At 42.5% G+C, this 16,126-nt stretch overlaps 1 protein-coding gene and 1 pseudogene across 1 annotated transcript in view; both read right to left on the reverse strand.

Annotated features, from left to right (window-relative positions):
• EXPH5 (exophilin 5) overlaps nt 1-16,126 on the reverse strand; it is a 98,693-nt gene that overhangs the window by 72,336 nt on the left and 10,231 nt on the right. The window lies entirely within an intron of this gene.
• Nucleotides 13,400-15,280, reverse strand: LOC101426664 (RNA-binding protein EWS pseudogene; annotated as a pseudogene).

Here is a 16,126-nt window from a genome sequence, read left to right on the forward strand (position 1 = left end):
TCTCCGGAAAAAAAGCACCACCTTGCTGAGGCCTCAGTTTTGCACTTCTCTTAGCCTCAAAACCATGAGCCAATAATTTCTCATTGTTTAAACCAATTCAGTGTATGATATTTGTTTTAACAACTGGGGAGTTAAGACAATGGCTTAGCAGAGTTCTGTGTCAGGGTGATGAAAATGTTTTGGAACTAGATACAAGTGGTGATACACAACATTGTGAATATAGTAAAGGCCACCAAATTGTTTGTTTTAAAATGGTTAATTTTACATTAGGTGAATTTCACTTCAATAAAATAATTAAAAAAATAATTTGGGGAGTTCTGGTTCCAGGAAAGATGAAGTAAGCAGATTCTACCCTTTCTCTCCTAGTGCATGCAGCCATACAACCTGGATAGAGTGCATGGACCAGCTACCTGAGGACTCTGATAAGTCAGTAGTACCAGACAAATTGTAGAAGAACGCAAAGTACCACTGGCTTATTGAATTTACCTTTTTTTTCTTCCCTCTTATATATCCTGCTCTGGACTTGAGCCCAGAAGTGGGCATCTGTATGAATGGAGAGAGCTCTAGGAGAAGCCCTCTAGCTCAGGCTTAAGAAGCAGAAGTAGCATCAGCAGTGGTGGCAGGAGATCACAGCATTCAAAACTTGGAGGGAGGAAGCATCTCTTTCATCAGAGGAGCTGTGGTTCCCAAGAAGATGTGGTGAGCGTTCTTGCTTTTTTCTCCTTGGTCCTCTCATTGGAGTGCAGAGACTAAGGAGTTAGCTCCAGGGAAATGCAGAAAGCACTGGAGAGATTGTAGAAAGAGAAGAATTCATGAACGCATCTCCATAAAGTGCTGAGAGAAGAACTGTCAAGCAAGAATTCTAAATCTAGTGAAGATATCCTTCAGGAATGAAGGTGAAAGACTGAAGGATAAAGAAAAACAGAGAATTTGTTGCCAGCAGATTTGCTCCAGAAGAACTGCTAAAGGAAGTTCTTCAGATAGAAAGGAAATGATACAGAGGGAAACTTGGAACATTTGCAACAAAGACAAAGCAACAAAAATGGTAAATATCTGGATAAATATAATAGACTCTTCTCTTGAGTTCTTGGCAAAGACGTCCAATCTCATCACTCATATTCGACACTGTATTTGAAGTCCTAGACAGTACTGGGCAAGAAAAAGAAATAAAAGGTATACATATTGGAAAGGAAGAAATAAAACTGTCCCTATGGCACTGGCCTGATTGTTACTGTGAGGACATTTCATGGACTTAAGTCACCAGTAAGCTGACTGCATCTATGACGGATTACATCTACAATCAAGTGAGGAGATTGCCTTCAACAATGACAGAAGTCTCGTTCAATCAGCTGAAGGTTTTAAAAGGAGCAGTGACAATTTCAGCAGCCAGAAGAGAGAATTTCCATCTCTACTTCAGCCAGCCAGTTTCTCTTGGGAAATTCATTGAAAACTGTCATTGGAGTTCCCAGCTTGCAGCTTGACCAATGGAATTTGGACTTGTGTGTCCCCACAGTCACATGACACAATTCTTATAAAAATTTCATAATATTTACAGATATCTCCTGTCAGTTCTATTTCCCAAAAGAACCCTGACTAATACAGCTTTGGTACCAGAAGTGGTTTTTGAGAAACAGAATCTTAAGGATGAGATTTCTGAATTGGTTCTAGGGTTTTTGGAATTGGTTCTCTAATCTGATTAAATTCAAAAGCATTAATCACTCTATTTCCAATAATTTAGATGGCACTGATAGTCCATGGAGTGAGGTGGCAACAGAGATATGTGAAATATCACCACTGGATATGGCTACTCAAATGCTTATAAGAGGCAAGACTCTGAGTGAGAGTGTTTTTTATACCTTACTGAGTTTTTTGAAGTTAAAAGGTATAATGATGTTGGCTGGCTGTTCCTAAATATGCTGGATGCAGTTATAAAAGAAAGGGATGAGCCCGAGGCTTCAAATTCACAACTTAAGTGCTGCAGGAAGGACATGAAAGTTTACATGTATGCCTGAAAGAAAATCTCATTTCATATAGCTGCAGACTTGAGATTTCTGAAAACCAGATCCAGAGTCTCATTGTGCAATGGGCTGAATTACAACATAAACTAACTTCCCAATCTTGCAGGGTGTCTGTTATTAAAGTGAGGACATAGATTGGAAAGGAATGGGATCCTAAAAATTGGAATGGGGACATATGGGTTGATAATGATGGCATTGGGGACATTTAACCCCTAGATTCTTCTGAGTCTTTGCCAGATAACTTGTAATGGTCTTCCCTGAGGAATCTGCCATCCAACCTCCATTTGAAGAGGTTAACTCTGCTGTGCCTGATAATCTTGTAAGCACCTCGCTGGAGCAAACAGCCCTCACTTTTCGGTCTGAAGAGATTAATCCTGTTTCACTAGATGAAACTCTAATGGAATTCCCTGACTTAATTGGCTTGCAAGACACTTGTAATTCTTTTCATAACCTACCCCCACGACTTGTTTCTTTTCTTCCAGACCTATAACTAGACTGAAATCCCAACAGGCCCCAATAAATGATACACAAAGTATGACCCATGAGGAGGTGTGCTATACTCGAAAAGAACTGCATGATTTTTCCAATTTATGTAGACAGAATTCAGGGGAATATGTGTGGGAATGGATATTTAAAATATGGTTTAAGGGTGGAAGGAATATAAAGTTGGATTAGGCTGAATTTAATGATATGGACCCACTAAGCAAAGATTCTGGATTTAGTGTTGTAGCTTAAGGGGTTAGAAATGGCTCTAACAGGTTGTTCAGGTGGTTGGCTTAAACATAGACCAAAAGATGCCATACATTGTTTGAGGCTGAAATTCCAGAACTTCCCTGGTATTCTGTACATAAGGGGATCCAAAAGCTTAGAGATGTTGGAGTGTTTGAGTGGATTTATCATGTAAGACCTACTCACCTACTCTAGGAATGTCCAAAGGACACACCTTTCAACAGGACTATAAGGAATAAATTTGTGAAACTAACTCCATCATCTCTGAAGAACTCTGTGGTCACTCTTCTCTGTAGGTCAGATATTACTGTGGGAACTGCTGTCACTGAACTGGGATCCTTAAACACAATGGGGATGATTGGATCCCGGGTTGGGAGAAGCAAAGTGGCAGCACTTAATTGCCAAAGACAAGATGGGCGTGGCTACCATAATGGACAGCAGGGCCGAAGCAAGCAATCAAAATAGTCCTTACAGAGACCTGTGGCATTGGCTAGTACATGATGGGGTACTTAGAAATAAAATAGATGGGCACTCTACTAAATTCTTATTTGATCTGTAGGAGCAGAATGTTCTAGATCAAGAAACAAATTTCTAACTTAAATTACAAAAACAGAGAATTTGAATTGGATGTGGCTCAAGCAATTGAGCTCTTGCCTACCACATGGGAGGTCTGTGGATCAGTTTCCAGTACCTCCTAAAGAAGACAGCAAGCTGGCAGGATGGGCAGGATGGTGAGCTGACACAGCAAGATGATGCAACAAGAGACACAAGAAGGAAAACATGATGAGAGGCACAACAAAAAGCAGGGAGCAGAGGTTCTTGGTGCCTCCTAAAGAAGACGAGGAAGACGGTGAATTGGCATGATGGGCAGGTGTGGCAAGATGATGTAACAGGAAGATACAACAAGAGACACAAAAAGAAAAAACATAATGAGAGGAACAGAGGTGGCTCAGGTGATTGGGCACCTCCCTTCCACAATGGAGGTTTGGGTTCAGTTCCTGGTGCCTCCTAAAGAAACAAGGAAGATGAACAGACACTGCAAGTGCAAACAATGAGGGGGTGGGAAGAAATTTTTTAAAAAATCTTAAAACAAAACAAAACAAAAAATAGAGAGTCATGGTCCCTTAATCAATTCCCAGACTTGAGACAGTTCATAGACCCAGAACCCCTTGCAAGAGGGGAAGGCCAGGTCCTCTTGGAGAAGGACCCTGTTATACTGGACAAAAAATTATACTGTTAATCTTTCTCCCAGCCTTCCCCAAAGAGACCTACAGCCTTTTACCATGGTACTGTGCATTGGGGAAAAGGAAATGATCAGACATTTCAGGGATTATTAGACTTTGGCTCAGAAGTGACATTAATTCCAGGAGACCCAAAACATTACTGTGGCTCACCAGTCAGAGTAGAGGCTTATGGAGGTCATGTGACCAGTGGAGTTTTAGCTCAGGTCCATCTCACAGTGGGTCCAAGCAGTCCCCAGACCTATTCTGTGATTCTTTTCCCAGTTCTGGAATGCATAATTGGAATAGACATACTCAGCAACTGGCATAATCCCTACATTGGTTTCCTGACTGGGGGAGTGAGGGCTATTATGGTAGGAAGCACCTAATGGAAGCCTTTAGAGTTGCCCCTATCTTGTAAAATAGTAAATCAAAAGCAATACTGGATTCCTGGAAGGGTTGCAGAGGTTAGTGCCACGATCAAGGACTTGAAGGATGCAGGGGTAGTGATTCCTTGACATCCCCATTCAACTCTCCTATTTGGCTTGTACAGAAAACAGAGGGATCTCGGAGAATGACAGTGGATTATTGTAAACTCCACCAGGTGATGACTCCAACTGCAGCTGCTGTTCCAGATGTGGTGTCATTGCTTGAGCAAATCAACATATCCCTTGGTACCTGTTATGCAGCTTTTGATTTGGCAAATGCTTTTTCTATACTGCTGTTAGTAAAGACCCCAGAATCAGTTTGCTTTCAGCTTGCAAACCCAGCAAAACTCCTTCACTGTCCTACCTCAGGGGTACATCAACTTCCTAGCCCTATGTCATAATCTAGACTACAGTGGCCTTGATCATCTCTCCCTCCCACAGGACATCACACTGGCCCATTTTACTGATGATATCATGTTGATCGGACCCAGTGAGCAAGAAATAGCAACTACTTTAGACTTATTGGCAAAGCATTTGCATGTCAGAAGATGGGAGATAAATCCAATAAAAATAAAATGGCCTTTCACATCACTGAAATTTCTAGGTTTCCAATGGTGTGGGGTATTTTGAAATATCCCTTCCAAGGTGAAGGATAAACTGTTACATCTAGCCCCTCCTATGACCAAATAAAAGGCCCAAGGTCTTGTTGGCCTCTTTGGGTTGTAGAGACAACATATTCCTTATTTGGGTGTGCTACTCCAGCCCATTTACTGAGTAACCAGAAAAGCTGCTAGCTTTGAATGTGGACTGGAACAAAAGGAGGCTCTGCAATAGGTCCAGGCTGCTGTGCAAGATGCTCTGCCACTTGGGCCATATGCCCCAGCAGATTCAACGGTCTGGAAGCGTCAGTGGCAAATAGAGATGCCACCTGGAGCTTTTGGCAGTGGCCTAAAGGAGAACTGCAACAGAGACTCTTAGGATTCTGAGGCAAAGCCTCGCCATCTTCTGTAGATAACTACTCTCCTTTTGAATAACAGCTTTTGGCCTGTTACTGAGCCTTAATAGAGAGTGAACGCTTATACAGGGGCCACCAAGTTACCATGAAACCTGAGTCGCCTATCATGAGCTGGGTGTTGTCTGACCCACCGAGCTATAAAGTTGGGTGTGCACAGCAGCAGTCCATAATAAAGTGAAGTAGTGTATATGAGACATGGCTTGAGTGGGTCCTGAGGGCACAAGTTATATGAGGAAGTAGCCCAAATGCCCACGACCCCCACTCCTGTCATATTTCCTTCTCTTTCCCAGCCTATCGCTATGGCCTCTTGGGGAGTTCCTTACAATCAGTTGACTAAGGAAGAGCATACTCAGGCTTGGTTTACAGATATGCATGAAATGCAGGTACCACCCGAAAGTGGACACCTGCAGCACTGCAGCGCCTTTCTGGGACATTCCTGAAGGACAGTGGTGAGGGCTAATCCTCCCAGTGGGCAGAACATTGAGCAGTGTTCCTGTCTGTTCATTTTGTTGGAAAGAGAACTGTCCAGAGGTGCATTTGTACACTGATTCATTGGCTGTTGCTAATGGTTTGGCTGGATGGTCAGGGATGGGGGGTTTGGGGAAGAGGAATGTGGAGAGACCTTTCTGAGTAGGCAAAAAACATGAAGATATTTGTGTCCCACATAAATGCTCATTAGAGGGTGTCTTCAGCAGAGAAAGATTATAATAATCAAGTTGATAAGATGACTCGCTCTGTGGCTAATGCTCAGCCTCTTTCCCCAGCCACTCCTGTCATTGCCCAATGGGCTCATGAAAAAAGTGCCAGGGTGCCGAGGAATGGAGGTTATACATGGGCTCAGCAACATGGACTTCCACTCACCAAGGCCAATCTGGCTACAGCCACTGCTAAGTGCCCAGTTTACCAGCAGCACAGACCACTACTCAGTTCCCGATATGTCCCCATTCCTCAAGGCAATCAGCTTGCTACCTAGTGGCAGGTTAATTACTTTGGACCCTCTCCATAATGGAAGGCACTGCCATTTTGTTCTAACTGGTATTGACACATACCCTGGATATGGGTTTACCTACCCTGTACACAGTGCTTCTGCCAAAACTACCATCTCACTGTGAACAGAATGACTTACTTACCATCACGGCATGCCACACAGCATTGCTGCTGATCAAGGAACCCGGTACACAGCAAAGGAACTATGGGAATGGGCAAATGCTTATGGAATTCACTGGTCTTACTATTCTCCCCATCACCCTGAAGAGGCTAGATTGATAGAATGGGGAGTGGCCTTTTGAAGATTCAATTACAGTGTTAACTAGATGGCAATACCTTGCAGGGCTGGGGCAATGTTCCCCAGGAGGCTGTGTATGCTCTAAATCAGTGTCCACTCTATGGCGCTGTTTCTCCCATAACCAGAATGCATGGGTCCAGCAATCAAGGGGTAGAAATGGAGTGGCACCACTCACTATTACCTTTAGTGATCCACTAGGAAAATTTTTGCTTCCTGTCCCTGCAACCTTAAGCTCTGCTGGTCTACAGGTCTTAGTTCCAAAAGGAGTCTTTCCAACAGAAGGCACAACAATGATTCCATTGAATTGGAAGTTAAGCCTACCCCCTGGCCACTTAGAACTCCTCCTGCCTCTGAATCAACAGGCAAAGAAGGGAATTACTGTTCTGGCTGGGATGATTGATCCTGACTATCAAGGGGAAATAGAGAACTGTAACTACACAAAGGAGGTGAAGAAGCATTTGCCTGGAATACTGAAGATCCCTTAAGGCATCTCTTAGTACTACCCTCACCTGTGATTAAAGTCAATGTAAAACTACAATGACTCAATCCAGGCAGGACTACCAATGGCCCAGAAACTTCAGGAATGAAGGTTTGGGTCACCTACCAGTCAAAGAACCATGACTGGCTGAGGTACTTGCTGAAGGTAAAGGGAATATGGAATGGGTAGTGGAAGAAGGTAGTGATAAACGTGAACCAAGACCACATGACCAATAAGAGAAATGAGAACTGGAAAGGTTATAAATATTTCTCCCTTGTTTTCTTATGTATATAAAATGAATAACTTTGTTTTCTTCCTATCCTTTCCCCCATTAAATGACATAAGTTGTATCACCTTCATGAAGTAGGATTTAAGTTCTAAGATATCAAGTTTAATAGTACATATTATCCTTGGACTAGTACCCCATTGTGGGGAGAGTTAGTGTGCTTCTGGTTGTACTCAGGGCAGCTGAGTATTGTTAGGTGAAAATATGACTGTTATTGTTTTTATTAGAGATTAAGTATGATTTAAGGAGATATGGGAGCATAGTTGGAGCTCTGCAAAAAAAATAAGGAGATATGTATGCCGATTGACAAGAGGTAGACTGTTCTAGATAAGTTCATGTGTGAACTTGGCCAAGTTTTCGTGTCCAGTTGTTTGGTCAAGCAAGCACCGGCTTGATTGCTACTGTGAAGACATTCTGTGGACTTAAATCATCAGTAAGCTAATTGTATCTATGACTGATTACATCTACAATCAACTAAGGTGATTGCCTTCAACAATGAGAGAGATCTCATCCAATCAGTTAAAGGCCTTTAAAGGAGAAGTGATGATTTAGCAGTCAGAAGAGAAAATTTCCATCTCTACTTCCATCAGCCAGCTTCTCTTGGAGAATTCATGGAGTTCATCAGAGTTCCCAGCTTGCAGCCTGCCCTATGAAATTTTGTATTGTGCATCCCCATAGGCAAGTGAGAAAATTTTATAAAATTTCCTAATATTTACAGATATCTCCTATTGGTTGTTTCCCAGAGAACCCTGAGTAATACACAGGGCCTTTTCATAATCCCTGTATTAGACAGGTTCTCCAGAAAAAGGGAATCAACAAGATATATGGGAAGCGGATTTGGCTCAACTGATAGAGCATCCACCTACCACATAGGAGGTCCAGGGTTCAAACCCAGGGCCGCCTGACCCATGTGATGAACTAGCCCACACATGGTGCTGATGTGCACAAGCAGTGCCGTGCCATGCAGGGGTGTCCCTGCGGAGGGGGGCCCCATGCACAAGGAGTGCGCCCCTGCAAGCAGAGCCACCCTGTGTGAAAAAAGTGCAGCCCGCCCAGGAGTGGCACTGCACACATAGAGAGCTGAGGCAGCAAATGATGCCACAAAAAGAATCACAGATTCCCAGTGCCGCTTACAAGAGTACAAGCGGACACAGAAGAACACACAGTGAATGGACACAGAGAACAGACAACTGGAATGGGTGGGGGGGAAGGGGAGAGAAATAAATCTTTAAAAACAACAAAAAAAAAACCACAACAAGATATATATCTATTATAGGAATTGGCTCATGCAATCATGGGAATTGGCAAGTTCAAATTCTGTAGGGCAGGCTGCAAGGTGAGAAACTTCAAAAGAGGCGATTCTGAAATCTGGCATATCTGAATTCTGCTCTATGGAATTTGATCTTGTGCATCCCCACAGTCACAAGAGATAATTCTTACAAAAATCTCATAATATTTATAGATATCTCTTGTCAGTTCTGTTTCTTTAGAGAACCCTGACTAACACAACTTTTTACAAAGGTGCAAAGACAATTCAATGAAGAAAGGACAATCTTTTCAACAAATAGTGTTGGGATGTTTGGGCAACCATATGGAAAAATAAAATAAAATAAAATAGAAATCTCAACCCAGTCCTCAGACTTTATACAAAAATTATTTTGAAATGGATCAATGTAAAGCATAGAACTATAAAACATTTTAAAGCCATAGGAGAAAATCTTTGTAATCTGAAGTTAGGAAAAGTGTGTCATCAAAATCATGATTCATAAAGGGAAAAAAGTTGACATTTTTTACTATCAAAATGAAATGAAACACTTTTGCTCTGCAAAGGACACTGTTAAGAGAAATAAAGGATGGGAAGCGGACTTGGCCCAGTGGTTAGGGCTTCCGTCTACCACATGGGAGGTCCAAGGTTCAAACCCCGGGCCTCCTTGACCTGTGTGGCGCTGGCCCATTCACAGTGCTGATGTGTGCAAGGAGTGCTGTGCCATGCAGGGGTGTCCCCCGCATAGGGGAGCCCCACGCTCAAGGAGTGTGCCCCGTAAGGAGAGGTGCCCAGCACAAAAGAAAGTGCAGCCTGCCCAGGAATGGCGCCACACACAGAGAGAGCTGACACAACAAGATGACGCAACAAAAAGAAACACAGATTCCCATGCCCCTGACAACAACAGAAGTGGACAAAGAAGACGCAGCAAATAGACACAGAGAACAGACAACCGGGGTGGGGGAGGGCAGGAGGGGTGGAGGGGGCTGGAGGGATGGGGGAGATAAATAAATCTTAAAAAAAAAAAAGAGAGAGAAATAAAGGAGAAGCTATGGACTTGAAGAAAATATTTGCAAAATGCATATTCAACAAAGGACTTGTGCCCAAAATATATAAAGAATTCTCAAGGTTTAACAGTAAAAAAACAAACAACTCATTTTTAAAAATGGGGAAAAGATTTGAAGAGACTTCACCAAAGATAATATATGGAAGGCAAATAAGCACTGGAAAGAAGCTTACCATTATTTTTCATTAGGAAAATGCAAAGTAAAACATATTTGCGATCCCATACACACCTATTAGAATGGTTAAATTAAAACATACCCAAAATACCAAATGCTGGCAGGGTTGCAGAACAACTGGAACTCTCACACATTGTTGGTGGGAGTGTAAAATTGTACACCCACCAGGAAAAAGTTTAGCAGTTTCTTTCAAATTAAGAATATGATTCAGCAAGTCCACACCTCATAAAGACTTACGTTCACACAAAAAAACTAGGCACAGGTGTTTATAGCTGCTCTATTCTTTATCACCAACACCTGAAAACACCCCAGATATCCTTCAACAGCAGAATGGATAAAGAAATTGTGGTACATTCATGCAATGAAATACTGTTCAGCAATATAAAGGAATGAATTATTGATACATGCAACAACTGGCACAAATCTCAAAGGTATAATGCTGAGTGACAGAAGCCAGTCTCACAAAGTTACGCACTCTCTGATTCCATTTGTATAAAACATAGAGCTACAGTAGAGAACAGAGCTGTGGTTGCCAGGGAAAACGAGGGCAAGCTCATTCTTGGACTTTTGGGGAAGGAGGGTTCTGCCTGTGAATTATAGGATGTTTAGCAGCAGCCTTGGCCTCTACCCACCAGATGTCAGTAACACACACCCTCTTTCCAGTTGTGACAACTACACGTTTCCAAACAATGCGAAACGTCCCCTGGGGAGTGAAATCACCCCAGGAGAACCACTGGTTTAGTGGCTAGGCACAGGAGTTCTTAACTTTTTTTGTTCCACAGATCCCTCTGCCCGTCAGGTGAAAACCATGGACCCCTTACTAAGTCCACACTATACTGTGTATTACTTAATAAATTTATCACACCCACATCAATACATCCCCCAAGAACGTATCTTTGAATTTCAGTTCAAGCTCATGGACCTCTTGTTCAGAACCCCTGAGTTAGGGGAAGGTATGCTAAAAAGGGATAGCATTAGAGGGTTTTACGGATGATGGAAGCTCTGAGTATGCCAATTGTTGTGGTGGTTTCACAAATCTATATGCACATTTAAAAATACATAGTAACTGTACACCCTCAAAAAAGCCAATTTTATTGCATATCTATTCAAAATATAAAAAATTTTAAAGTCAATAGGTGAAACAACCTGAAGAAAAGATGGTTGGTGTTTACGTTTAGTGTGCCTGGGTACCTAGATTATGGATATATATACATATATTTTCCTGCACTTTCTACAACAAGCATTACTTAAAAAAAAACCCAGCTTTATTAAGATACAGTTCACATTCTACGAATCACCCAATGAAGTTTACAATTCATCACAATCAATTTTAGAACATTTTCATCACCCCTAAAAGAAATCTCCTAATGTGAGCTGTCTCTCCCCTATTCCCTGTCAACTTCTCCAGTCCTGGACAACCACAAATATACTTTGTCTCTATAGATGTCCCTATTCTGGAGAGTTCATATAAATGGACGAAATATGTGGCCCTTTGTGATTGGCTTCATTCACTTAGCATTGCATTTTCAAGGTTCATCTGTGTCGTAGCATGTATCAATAAATCACTTCTTTTTATTGCTGAAAAATCATTTTATTATATGGATATGTGATTTATTTATCCATTCTTCTGCTGATGGACATTTGGGTTGTTTCTACTTTTTAGTTATTGTGAATAATATTCCTATGAACACTCGTGTACAATGTTTTTGTTTCACTTGGATATATACCTAGAAGTAGAATTGCCATGTCATATGGAAACTCTACGTTTAACCTTACGAGGAAAGCAAGCTAATGAGACAAAAATGTATACAAAAAGAGGTGGCCAGAGAAGGGAAAGTGAACTGGCACCTCTGTAGTAAGATCTGAGGGCTACTGCACCTGCTCTGCAGGATGAAAACCTCTTACCCTCCCTGCCTTTCTCCTTTACCTGATGTTAATTTGGTATCACTGTTAAAAGTCACAACTTGTCTTGACGGCTTTGGTCATTGGAGGCCCCCTTTCCTCTTTGATCATTAGAAAGTTTCACACAGTAGAAAGAGGATACTGGCTCTGCGTTGCCATGTTGCTATTTTAAGCACAGCTACGGTCACTGGTAATGTCAATAAGGAAACATTCCTGAGAGGGAGAATGAGGTGATCAAATATCACAGCCTATGCAGTAATAACTGCAGAAAAGCAGACCTGAAGGAAGGTGGAGAGAACGCACGCATGTGCGTGAAAGACAAGGCCTCAGCCAGGCTCTTTCCACCTGGTTTTCAGCTGTAAGACACAAGTTGGTAACAGGGAAGGAAACTATTTTCTGACTAACCTTAACTTGACCTTCCTTTGACATTCATGTGGTTTCCCAGATCTTTCTTTCCCTTATTTTGTATTCCTTACACAGAAGTACATTAAGGGCCATTTAATTAGACTTTGGGTACCTACTAAGTGCCAAGTAGTTTGTGAGACTCTCCAACCCTGAGACAATCCCTGACTGCAAGGAAATCAAGATGGATGTTACAGAAACTAAGTTACCCACGTGAGATAGACTGAATTATTTACCCCAGAGAGGAACATGTTCTCAATCTTAATCCATTCCTATGAGTATGAATGGAGCATAAATAGGACCTTTTGTAGATGTTATTTTCAGTTAAGGTGTGGCCAATTAAGTCAGAATGGGTCTTAATCTTATTATTAGAGGAGTCAACAGAGTCTGGCGCAGAAAGAAAATGACACCACCATGTGCGTTGTCATGTGACAGAAAAGCCAAGGACCCAAGAATCACCAGCAGCCACCCCAGAGTGCCAAAGTCTTCAGGGAGGAGGCGTTGCCTTGCCAGTGCCTCAGTTTTGGACTTCTCTTAACCTCAAACCATGAACCAATAAACTCCCATTGTTTAAGCCAACCCACTGTATGGCATTTGTTTTAGCTACTGGGAAACTAAGACACCACGTATATATTAATATTATAAAGAAAAGGACAAGTGCAGAAAAACAAGCAGAAAATTCTTTTAAAGAAATTATTTTAAAAGACTTGTTTATGAAGGTAAAAATGATAATAAAGAAATGTGAATATATTACTATCAAAAGAGTCAATACTTTTAAAATAATATTTGATAATGGTAAGAAATATAATAGGAAAAGGGTTGTACTATATGATAAATGTAAGAAATAAAATCATAGGAAAAGGGTTAAAGCCCCCTTAAATATCATTCTCAAGCAAAAACAATTTTAACAGTTTGGAATCTATTCTTCCAAAATATAAATAGTCTTTTTTAAAAAAAATAATTTAACTTGTTTTAATGTTTCTTCACAAATGGTGAAAAATACTACAGTACAGACAAGGAATAATCATAATGTTGTGGCTAACATTATAAATATGGAAATATAAATTTATAACTTTTTCTGGTTTAAAAAATAAATCTGGTAGTCAATGCAGCTCTGCAGGGTCTCTGTGTTTAATAGGGCCCATCTCTGTGTTCCTGACAATGTTTGTCTTTATCCACTTTTCCAGGTCCTCCATGGCTTCTTCCTTCCTTCTGTTCCATCACAGGTCCAGGAGGCCCCCCAGGGCCACCTTGTTTTCAGCCACAGAAGCCACCATGGTCCATGTCTGGCTGCCACAGAAGCCACCTCACTCTCCACTATGGCCACCTCTGAACATTCCACCAGGACCACCGTGGTCCATGAGGCCACCTCTTCCACCCCGCATGCCACAGTCACCAGCCAGGGGTGGAAAGGATGGCAGGAGGAAGCCTTCAGGTTTAGGATACGCGGTTACATTCTGTCCTCCAGGTGAAGTTCTGGTTTCCACATCCCAGGCTGGGGCATGACCAGTTTCCAGCTCGGTGTTGGACATCTCCTCTAGATGGGTTCCCTAAGGAACACTGGGACCCTCTTGGGGGGAAGCCTCATCTGTCTCATCCACAGCCTTCCATGCCACCCCTAGGTCTCCCAGGACCTCCTGGGCCCCTTGAACCTCTACGGGGTGTGTGGGGGCATCCCTCTGCTCTCACAGGTTGACATACCACCTCACATGCTGTTCATTGGAGGCTTCTTGAAAATCTTCCCCATCAAACCACCCATGGTAGCCTTGGCAGTCAATTGGTCTTCATATGACACTGTGCATTACCTTTGGGCTTTACCTTTACCTTCATATGACACTGTGCAATTACCTTTTGGGTAGATATGAATCACGGGTTGCCCAGTTCTCCTGTTCATCTTCGCAACCCCATACTGCTTATCTAGAGTCATCTAGAGTCACATAGTTATTTAATCCTTACAAATTAACTACAGTGTTGTCAGAGTCTTCACCTGGATCTACAGGCAGATCTAGATCAAGATCTGGTCCTTTGTCCTTGGGGCCACCAGGCTTACTGAAGCCACCTTGCTCTCCAGCACTGCCCATTCCACTGCATCTTCCTCCCCACCCACCTCTGCTCATGCCTTCATGATTAAATCCCCTCTTCCCCTGTCTGGTTATCAGGGCCACTCATGCTCCAGTTCTCTCTTGGTCCAGAACACCCTCCAGACTCCTGCCGATGCTACTGGAGTGGTCCTGTCAGAATGAACTCTGCTGCCCATAGCTGCTGCTCTGTTGGCTATATTGACTGGACCCTAGCTGTAGAATCCAGTCTGTGGGAGATAACTAGTAGGAGACTGCTTCCCATAGTTGCTCTGTTGGCCATAGCTGCTGGGCTACCGATAGGTGTTCTGCTGAGAGTAACTGGTCTGAACATAACTAGTTGGCTGTGTAGAGAAACAGTTGGTAGGAGGATAGGATGGAGGTATGGTGATCAGTTGCATGGACTAGCTCCCAGATACCTGTGGATAACCATAGTTACTCTGTCTGTATCCCAGGCTGGGCTGGTTGTAACCCCCTGTGCTAGACTGAGGTTGACTAGTCTCAGCAGGCTTGTTACCATCTTGTGGTCTTGCAGGTGCAGTGGCTGCTGCTGCTGCCCACAGGTTGGGTAAGCAGGCTGAGTGCCATATGCAGACGGAGCTGCATAAGAAGCCTGAATGGTGGTGCCCATAGCAGTGGTGGTATCATAAGCACCAGTGCTGCACCCCTGCACAGGCTAGCTATAAGACAGAGGGGTATAACCATTAGGAGACTGTCTGTAAGATGATGCAAAGGTGGTCTGCCCAAAGGTCGCGGTGGTCCAAGCCTGGGTGTAGCTCTGCCATCAGGGGGCTGTTCACAGGTTCCATAACTTTGTTGCCCAAATCTTTGAGTGGGCGGTATAAGCACTGCAGCCTTGGGCTGCAGCTTGGCTGTAGGTACTGTAATCCATAGAAGCCAGTTTTTCTTCTTCCTCCTTGTTGCAAATACGCATTTTTTAACAGAAAAGGATGTCTTCAATGTGTCCTATATATGGCAGATACTCGTAGTTGTCCTCCCATAGCCATTCTTCCATTTTCCTTAGTAATAACATTCCTAGATATTAGTTGGGCATATGGCCACTGAAAAGTTTGTGTTCTCCATTCCCATGATCCAGTGGAAACAGCAAGAATTTTAAAGTGAAAAGCTCTCAGTTTTGGTTCTGGTTCTGTTACAAGCTAGATGGGTGACGTGAGGGAGTCACTCCAACCTGTTTGTGCATCACCGTAGAAGGCAGCGCTGCACAGTAGGTAGGTGAAGATGGAGTTAGGAAGTCCAGTACTTCTCGTGATATTTTCTTAATTAGGTTCCTTATCCTCTCTAAGCTCCCACTATAGAATGGAGATAAAAATATTCTTGATCCATCAAGTAGTTATTAGAATTAAATGAGATAATATATATGATCAACTTAGCCCAACACACTCAATAAATATTTGTTATTGATGTGGTTATTGGCTTTTGAAATAGAACATAAAAAGACCTGCTTTATTGGGTTAGTATGAGAATAAACACAAACAGATATGAAAGACTTTAGAAGTTAAAGGAGTCATAAAGTCACAAAGCTTAAAAAGAGCACTGCTGCCTGACCTTGGGATGTGGAACTATGACGTCACAGTAGTTTCACGTATATTGCCCATGGAGACCAATCCAGAGCAGCAAGGTGTCTGGAGAAAGATCTCCCCTCGCTTAAAGGAATTAAATATAGCCCATCCTCATTTCTTGCATATTCTGTGCCTGTGAATCCTCCTACTTACTAGAAGTTATTTGTGACACAAGAATCAACAACACTCCTGGCGCTTTC

The sequence above is a fragment of the Dasypus novemcinctus genome, chromosome 27, assembly GCF_030445035.2.
Source record: "Dasypus novemcinctus isolate mDasNov1 chromosome 27, mDasNov1.1.hap2, whole genome shotgun sequence".
In the NCBI taxonomy this organism is placed as follows: Eukaryota; Metazoa; Chordata; class Mammalia; order Cingulata; family Dasypodidae; genus Dasypus; species Dasypus novemcinctus.